Consider the following 9,695-nt stretch of genomic DNA (forward strand, 5'->3'; position numbering starts at 1 on the left):
GCATGTGAGTGTTGCTAGTTCTGATCCTGATCGCAAGTAGAAAATGTCCCCATCCCCACACAGAGGGTGTTATGGGAGCAGACGGTGAGGGGCAGTGTAGGGAAATTCAAGCCGCCCAGGATAGGATAGGAAGAGAACTGAAGGTGTACCTCCAGCCCTGGCTTTGCTTCTTTCTGAAGCCTAAACCCAAACCATCTCTCAACTTCTCTTCTTGGGACCACATAACCTAGGAACACAGTTGTCTGATTTCAAACCACATGGTGTCCAAACAGAAGTCCTTGGAACCGGGGGACTCTTTTTTTTGCTATTTTCTTTTGCTTTCCAGCGATTCTTTCAGCAGGCCTTGGCTTAGCTTGGAGCTGATGGCCCTAAACTGAGGCAGAGCTGCCACCCTGAGAGCCAGGTCTGGCTGAACATTGCAGCTGCCCAGGGAACAGCTGGTTAAGCCCTCAGCAGCTGCAGCAGCTGGGATTCCACCCAACATTTGAGCTAGGATTAATCCCATTTCCTCCACACACATCCCTTCCTTGTTCTGGTCCCTGGTTAGTAGAATCTTTGAGACTAGATAGCATGAATTTTTCCTGAACTAAGCTGGAGGCAAAGTCACCCACTTTCTTCTTCTCTCGGAGGCAGCTGTCTCAAAGCACCTTAGGACCACCACAGGAAGGAGGGTGTGGGTCTCTCTCTCACACACAGCCTCCTTTCCCTCATTCTCTCTATCCTTTGATAAACTAGCTAGGATGGATTATTCTTTGAAATGTCTGATTTTCAATAATTATTAGAATTGTCTAAAGATGAAAAGTCTTCTTTGGTGGGGTGAGGAGGTGGATTTCCTTTATCTTTGAGAGACTCTATACCAAGGTCTGGAACCTTGGTGGGAGTGTTGCAGGAGGATCAAGCATCTTACTGGTTGTCACTTTTAAACTGTGATTGCTTCTCACTTAACTGGGATTCTACAGTTGAGAACAATAGGGCTGTATATTCTATTTGGTGCTTATGCACCAGCTGTGTGACCTTGAAGAAATCACTTTGTAAGAGATGCCAAAGGCTACTATGCGCTGCTTCCAAGAGCTTGGAAATAAGGAGGTGCTCTGAGATCTAAACGAGGCAAATTAACACATAAAGGGTCATGGCAGTTCCTCCTAGGACCAGAGACTTGACTCCCTCCCTTCAGCAAATATGTATTAAGCCCCTCCAAGTACTAATAGGCATTGTATTATTATGCTAAGGATTTTTGATGTTTTTCTAGAGAAACAGGCAGTTATTTTAATGGATTAATTTAATTTAATTAGGTTTTAGCTTGGAGGAGTGACCTGATCAAATTTGGGTTTTAGATATATATATATATATATATATAGTTTGTTTTGTTTTCTGAGGAAGATTCACCCTGACCTAACATCTGTTGCCAATCTTCCTCTTTTTGTATGTGAGCCTCAGTCACAGCATGGCCACTAACAGAGGAGTGGTGCAAATATGGGTTTTAAAAATATCACTCTAGCTGCTGAATGGAGAATGGATTAGAAGGGAGTTAGCAGGTCCAGGGAGGAGAGCAAGCAAAAAGGATAATGCAGGGTGCAGATGAGAGATGATGTTGGCTGAGATAAAGAGGAGATGGGAAGAAAGGACAGTTTCAGGAAATATTTATATTTGTGGGATTGATAGGACTTGGTGGTTGATTGGATGAAGGAAGGAGTGAAGAGTAAGTAGAGGAGAAAAGGATTTCTCTCAACTTTATCTGCTTGATATTGACATATCTAAAATGAAAGAGAAAATGATCAGCCAGTATCAATCTATTAATCCAAAATGGAATGTGGCAAATGGGCAACTCAGTCGATCAGAATTGTTACCATGTGCCCAGAATAATCTTGGGGAGGGAGGTGCCAAGTGTGGTCACTGGAGGGCAGGGATGTTTTTTTAGACCTCTGTATGACCTGGCTGAAATACCCCACTGAGACAGTCCTCTCCTTTTATCCTAATTTTCTGCTCGTCAGGCAACAATCTGGTACCTCAATGCCAGGCAAGGGAGTGCCCTAGATAGAGGATGCAGGCATCCTGGGTGCTGGAAAGGGAAAGCAATGGATACATTGGCACAGTGGGACCCAGATCAGGTGCTCATGAATTATTGCAAGGCTTCCCCAGCACGTGAGCATTTGGAGATGTCCTGAGCAAGTCCATTTCCCAAGTTGGCTAGACTGAGTGCTCCTCCCAGGATCATCTTTCTAAGTGGTATCCAGGAAGGGGGTCAGACCATCTGCCTTCCTCTGGATATACCTCTCTGGCCATACTGTGAATTCACTTGCAAACTAATAATGATAATTATTATGATGGCTTCAATTTAATGAGCATCAACTCTTTCTTAATAGAGTGATAGGATATGACATACATTATCTCATTTACTTCTCACAACACTTGTGCAAAAATGCACATTTGATTCCAGAAGGATTTAAGCAGGTCACCAGGAGAGCTGGGAGCCTGGGTTCTGAGGCTATGCAGCCGGAAACAATGCCTCAAATCACAGAACTGAGCCAGTGGGGGCACTGTGGCAACTGCCACTAAACACTAGACACTGCAATTTGCAGACCAATGCTTTGACACTGACTGCTGGAAGCCAATGCTGACACCACTGCCACTGTCTACCCTGAACTCGATCTTTCTGCAGGCAGCCAGAAAGAATGACAAACATCCACTACCTTGTTGTTCTAACCATTTCATAGAAGAGAAACTGAGGCTCAGAGTAGTTGAGTAACCTGCCTGAGATTGCACAGTAAATAAGCTAGGATGTGAAACCAAGTCTGCAAAGTCCATGTTCTTTTTTTTTTTTTTTTGTGAGGAAGATCAGCCCTGAGCTAACATCCATGCTAATCCTCCTCTTTTTGCTGAGGAAGACCGGCTCTGAGCTAACATCTATTGCCAATCCTCCTTTTTTTTTCCCCCCAAAGCCCCAGTAGATAGTTGTATGTCATAGTTGCACATCCTTCTAGTTGCTGTATGTGGGACGCAGCCTCAGCATGGCTGGAGAAGCAGTGTGTCGGGGTGCTCCTGGGATCCGAACCCGGGCCTCCAGTAGCGGAGCGCGTGCACTTAACCGCTAAGCCACGGGGCTGGCCCCCATGTTCTTTTCACTACGTTTTGTGGCTATGATGCACTTCACTTCTCTGGGCTGCAGTTTCCCAGCCTCTGGTATGGAGAAATTATGCTACATCAGTGGTTCTCTAAGTGTAGTCCCCAGACCAGCAACCTCAGTATCTCCTGGAAACTTGTTCAAAATGCAAATTCTTGGGTCCTACCCAGACCTACTGAATCAAAAACTGTGGTGTAGGGCCCAGCAATCTTTGTATTAACAAACCCTCCAGGTGACTCTGATGCATGCTGAAGTTTGAGAACAACTCTACCAAGTGATCACCAAGGTCCTCCACCTCTAACAAGTTATGATTCAATTATTTTTTCAGTTGCTGGTTGTGGTCCCTGGATTGAGCAAGGTCCCCTAAGAGGAGCCAAGTACTTCCCATTTTCCTGAAATGGGTTGGTGTTTATCATACTCCAAGCTAGCAGAAGTCAAGAGCAGGCATAGGAGGGAGGGGAGAACCAGACATATGGAACATGCAAGGAAGATGCCTGCACATGTATCCTGGTTATTTTTCTGTGGAGTGCCTAGAGACCCATATCCTTAATTGGCCCATCCACATGTGGACATCTGGGAGGTGCCCCAAAATCCACATGTCAAAATTAAATGCACTAATTCAATACTCTCCCCATGCCTCCACTAGAAAATTCCTGTTCTTCCCATGTCCTCTAATTGGATCAATGGAATTGCTATCTTCCTTCACTTTGTCCCCTTTAATCAGGTCATCAACTTCGTAACTTCTATCTGGAGTGCCTTGTGTATGAGTCCCCACCATCCTCTCTGTTGCTACCCTGGTCCAGGCCCTCAGCTTTCCCCTTTTGGGTACTGGCTTCCTAATAGGGCTTCCTGCCTCCAGCCCCAACCTCTCCCAATACACCATCGTCCACGAGGCCCCCAATGTGATCCTTACAAAGCACAGCTCTCCTTGGGGTACTGCCCTCCCCTCAACATTCCCACCAAGGAAACAGCTTATTGCAGTGTGTCCCAAACCTTGTACTATTTTCATGACTATGTCCATAGTCCCTTTCCACCCATATAATTTTTTTTGGTGAGGAAGATTAGCCCTGAGTTAACATCCAATGCCAATCCTCCTCTTTTTTTTTTTTTTTTTTTTTTGCTGAGGAAGATTGTCCCTGGGCTAACATCCGTGCCCATCTTCCTCTACATTATACGGGACGTTGCCACAGCATGGCTTGACAAGCGGTGCGTCAGTGCGTGCCTGGGATCTGAACCTGTGAACCCCGGGCTGCCGAAGTGGAGCGCGCGCACTTAACTGCTGTACCACTGGGCTGGCCCAACCCATATAATTTTTTAATACTTTTCTCTAATTCTACTGGCTTTTCTGACTACCAGCTTTAGCCTTTTCTATGCAAGAATATTTGTGAAATCATAGTTTTGGCATTTCGGCTATTGTTTTTCCTACCACACATTAAAAATTACATAACAAGGGCTGGCCCTGTGGCTTAGCGGTTAAGTGCTCGCGCTCCGCTACTGGTGGCCCGGGGTTCGGATCCCAGGCGCACACCGATGCACCGCTTCTCCGGCCATGCTGAGGCCGTGTCCCACATACAGCAACTAGAAGGATGTGCAACTATGACATATAACTATCTACTGGGGCTTTGGGGAAAAGAAAGGAGGAGGATTGGCAATAGATGTTAGCTCAGAGCCGGTCTTCTTCAGCAAAACAAAGAGGAGGATTAGCATGGATGTTAGCTCAGGGCTGATCTTCCTCACACACAAAAAAAATTACATAACAAAAATTTTTTTTAGGGGCTGGCCCCGTGGCGTAGCAGTTAAGTGCTCGCGCTCTGCTGCTGGCGGCCAGGGTTCGGATCCTGGGCGTGGGCCGACGCACCACTTGTCAGGGCATACTATGGCCACGTCCCACATAAAGTAGAGGAAGATAGGCATGGATGTTAGCTCAGGGCCAGTCTTCCTCAGCAAAAACAGCAGGATTGTCGTGGATGTTAGCTCAGGGCTGATCTTCCTCAAAAAAAAAAAAAAATTTTTTTTAAGTGTGTGTATTACCTAAGTCATCTTACATACCACTAGTGGTATATGTTGAGAACCCTGGGGTACTGAATGAAGGTCAAATTCTAAAACTGGCATTCAAAGCCCTCCCTGATCTGATCCCAGTCTAATTTCCAGCCTTAATTTCCACAGGTAGCCCACACACATAGAGTGCTCCAGGCACAGGTCCACTCAATATTTCCAGACACACTGCGTTTTCACTCTTCCCTTAGCATTTTGCTTTATTCTCTAAGGACTTCTCAAGCTTTAAGGCCCAGGTCAATTATCAGTAACCGTGTGAAATCTCTGATCCTTCCAGACAGAATCAATCAGCTTTCTTTTCTTCCTTCCTTCCTTCCTTCCTTCCTCCCTCCCTCCCTCCCTCCCTCCCTTCCTCCCTCCCTCCCTCCTTCCTTCCTTCCTTCCTTCCTTTCTCTCCATTTCGGAAGAATGGTTTCTTCCTCTATGTTTCTAGCTACTTATACTGTGATGTGAGACTTAATATCATTTTGCCTTCTAGTCTTTTACTTGATAACTTTCCCCGCTATAACATTCAGAGGTGTATCATGCAGAGTCCTTGGAGGAAACAGATTGCACATGCCCCATTTCACACTCAAATGGGGGAATTGAGGAGAATATAGTGAGAGGGCTATTCATAAAGGTGTGGACAGGGTGAAGGAGTATCTGCAAGAGTGATGAAGCATTCTGAGTCTGGTATCAGTGGGGAGCCACTAGAACTGGTAACCCCTAGGCCTAAAGAGGCAAGGGAAGGAAGGGTTACAAGAACACAGAGAGAGCTGTGACTGTAGCCGTAGTTGAAGGAGAGGGCCACCAACAGGGCCTGTGGCCTCTGATAGCCACATGAGTGAGTCCAGGAGAGAAACAGAAGTACTGCCAATTCAGCCCACAGAATCATGAGAAATAATACATTGTTGTTGTTTTAAACCACCCAGTTTTGATACAGTTTGTTATGCAACAATAGATAACTGATACATCAGCAGGGAGGTGAACCGGTAACTGTTTCACCACCAAAGCTGTGGAAAACCAAGAAGCCCTGAATGCAATGGAACTCATAATCTTGATGCAAACGTAGTAAAAATGTTTTCGCTTTTCAGTAAAATACTTAAAACAGTTTTCTGGGAGCATTTCATCTTTGTCTCAGTTGTTTGAGACATAGCAATATATGATGCTGTCACTAGAAATTTTATTCCAAGCCCATTTACCTAACATTAGGATAGTTTGTTTCCTTTATTTGATCCTCTATAGGTGATCTTCGTATATCTGGGATCTTTACAAAGTAACTGTTTATGCATTACTTTTGTGTGTGTGTGTGAGGAAGACCAGCCCTGAGCTAACATCGGATGCCAATCCTCCTCTTTTTTGCTGAGGAAGAGTGGCCCTGGGCTAACATCTGTGCCCATCTTCCTCTATCCCTCCATCTAATCTTCTGCGAATGCGCCCCTTTGGCTGAACCCCACTGGGATCCAGAGGGCAAGGTCTGCCTCCTGGACACAAATCTGGGTGGAAAAGAGTAGAGAGTTAATCTGGAAAGACAAACGGCATAAAAGGCATATCTTATTTATCTTTATATCCCTAGTGTGCAACACATAGTAAGAGTGCCTAGCACAAAGTAGAAGATGAATAAATTTTGATTGGATTTAATTTAATACAGTTCTTTGTTCTATCTTGCAGTGCTTTAAGACATAATCTGGAATCACCACCAACCTTTCTCAGGCCCAAAAATCCAACATAAAATTGCTAGTCTGCAAGGAATTTCCTTTACCCAGTAGAAAAGGTATTTGGGTCCCTTTCTGAGGCCAGATTAAGAAGTGGCTCTTTGAAACAACTTTTGTAGATCTGGACATTTTGTGTGTGTGTGTGTGTGTGTGTGTGTGTGTGTGAGAGCAAGATTAGCCATTGCCAATCTTCCTCTTTTTGCTTGAGGAAGATTGTCTCTGAGCTAACATCTGTGCCAATGTTCCTCTATCTTTTGTATGTGGGTTGCTGCCACAGCATGGCTTGATGAGTGGCATAGGTCTGGGCCTGGGATCCAAACCCACCAACCCCAGGCTGCCAAAGCAGAGCACATGAACTTAATCGCTACTCACTGGGTGGGCTGCACATCTGGACTTTTTAAAGCATTAGGTGGTTCTATAGTTTTACAAAGCCTGTTCTCCAGGACAATGTAACTCCTACATGCCCACTTCATCAGGACCTTCCAGAAGAAATAACTTCTGTGTGCTACCTGTATGACTAAGTCTTTTTCCATATCTATAAGATAAGGGTGATAATGACTACCCATCATTCAAGTCTCAGGCACAAATGTCACCTCCTCAGGCTTTCTAGGATATCACACAAAAAAAGAGGAGTACCACATCCCAAGTTAAGCTCTAGCCCATGAAGATTTTGTGTTTCTTTTTCCCCATTGCAGTTATTACTTTTTAAATGTAACTTATTTATTGTTTACTTGTAGATTGTTGGTCTTCTCTCAAAAGAATACTTGCTTTTTGTGGGCAAAGACCTTGTCTGTGTTGTTTGCTGCTCTATTCCCAGCACCTAGAAGGGTACCTGGAACATGACGGTTGTTTGAAAAATATTTGGGGGCCAGCCCCGTGGCTTAGCGGTTAAGTGCGCGTGCTCCGCTACTGGCCGCCCGGGTTCAGATCCCGGGCTCGCACCGAGGCACCGCTTCTCCGGCCATGCTGAGGCCATGTCCCACATACAGCAACTAGAAGGACGTGCAACTATGACATACAACTATCTACTGAGGCTTTGGGGGTGGGGGGGAAGGAGGAGGATTGGCAATAGATGTTAGCTCAGAGCCGGTCTTCCTCAGCGAAAAGAGGAGGATTAGCATGGATGTTAGCTCAGGGCTGATCTTCCTCACAAAAAAAAAAAAAGAAAAATATTTGTTGATGAATGAATGAATAATACCAATCATCAACCTTAGGGCTGGTGTGAATATTAGACGAGATAACAATGACACGCACCTGGCACATAGTAGAACTATATAAATCTAGGTGTTTTCTTTCCTCCTTTTCCCTCCCTCACCTCCTATAGCCAATCCTTCAGCAGGTCAGATTGACCTCAGCATCAAAACATATCCTGAATTCTCTACTTCGTTCATTGCTAACGCTCTAGTCAAGCCACTCTCACCTCTCACTTGGACTACAAGTAACAGTCTCCTAGCTGATCTCCCTGCTTCCCCTCTTGCTTCTGTTCCCCTCAAACCCCAATCCATTCTCCACAGCCAGGGAGATCTTTTGGAAACACAATTCAGATCACATCATGCCCCAACTTAAACATCGTCAACAGCTTTCTAGGTACTTAGAATTAGCCCAAACTCCTTTACATGGCCTGGTCCCTGCCATCTTCTCAGACTTCATCTGTTTTAGGCTAATTGGCCTTTCTCTCTCTCTCTCCTGGAATTTAACAAATTTATTTCCATCTTAGCGCCATAGCATTCATGGATTCTTCTGCCGAAATCTTCTAGCTAGCTGGCTCCTTATTGTCCTTTGGACCTTGGTTTAAATGGGGCTTCCTTTGGGAGAAAGTACCGTTAATCTAAAGTGGTTATTTCTTTTTTTTTTTTTAATTTTATTTATTTATTTATTTTCCCCCCAAAGCCCCAGAAGATAGTTGTATGTCAGGCTGCACATCCTTCTAGTTGCTGTATGTGAGACACAGTCTCAGCATGGCCCCAGAAGCTGTGCGGCGGTCCGCGCCCGGGGTTGGAACCCAGGCCGCCGCCAGCAGCGGAGAGCGCGCACTTAAACGCTAAGCCACGGGGCCAGACCTAAAGTGGTTATTTCTTATCACACCGCCTTTTCTAGCACTTAATATTAGCTAGTATTTCCTTGTTTATATGTTTGTCTCTTCCCAACTAGGTTTTAAGTTTCGTGAGCACAGAGACCTTGTCTGTCATGTTCATCGCTCTATCCCCAAAGCTAGAGCAACGCCTGGAACATACAGTATATGCTTAATAAATATTTGTTGAATAAATGACTGCATTGATTATGATGATGATGACAACGAAACCTCAGACGACATGGCCACAAATTCTAACAATTTTCCCAAAAATAAGAATTGCAGTTCCGAAACTGGATCCCGGAAGACTGTGGAAACCTGACAATAAAAGATCTGAGGCTGAAGGCTGGGGCAAGCAAAGGGAATATGCTGGAACTTTGGCCTCTTTTTTCCTATCCAAGGACCCCAGAGACCTTGCAAAACGGAGGCCTAGAATCAGAAATTCCAGCCCAGCCAGTACGGGTATTTTCCATCCAGATTGTTCGCAGCCACTTTTGCTAGGTTGCAAATGCGCAAACACCTCTAGGACCCCAGGTTCCTTTCTGTTTCTTTATGAATGAACCGGCTCTAGTCTACGCATGCGCAGCTCCTGGTTCTCCCGCTCCACGTGAGGCCCACCCTTCCCTCCTGCTGCCGGCCCCGCCCTTACCCTTTCTCATGGACCAATGGCGAGCGGCCTGGGGGGCGGAGCCCGGAGCGGCGCGGCACTGTAGTTCCCCCGGCGCCGGGCTCCCTCGCGTTAGTCTTGCTGTGT

Source organism: Ceratotherium simum, chromosome 17 (genome assembly GCF_057802395.1).
Source record: "Ceratotherium simum simum isolate JZ-2026a chromosome 17, ASM5780239v1, whole genome shotgun sequence".
NCBI classification, from domain to species: domain Eukaryota; kingdom Metazoa; phylum Chordata; class Mammalia; order Perissodactyla; family Rhinocerotidae; genus Ceratotherium; species Ceratotherium simum.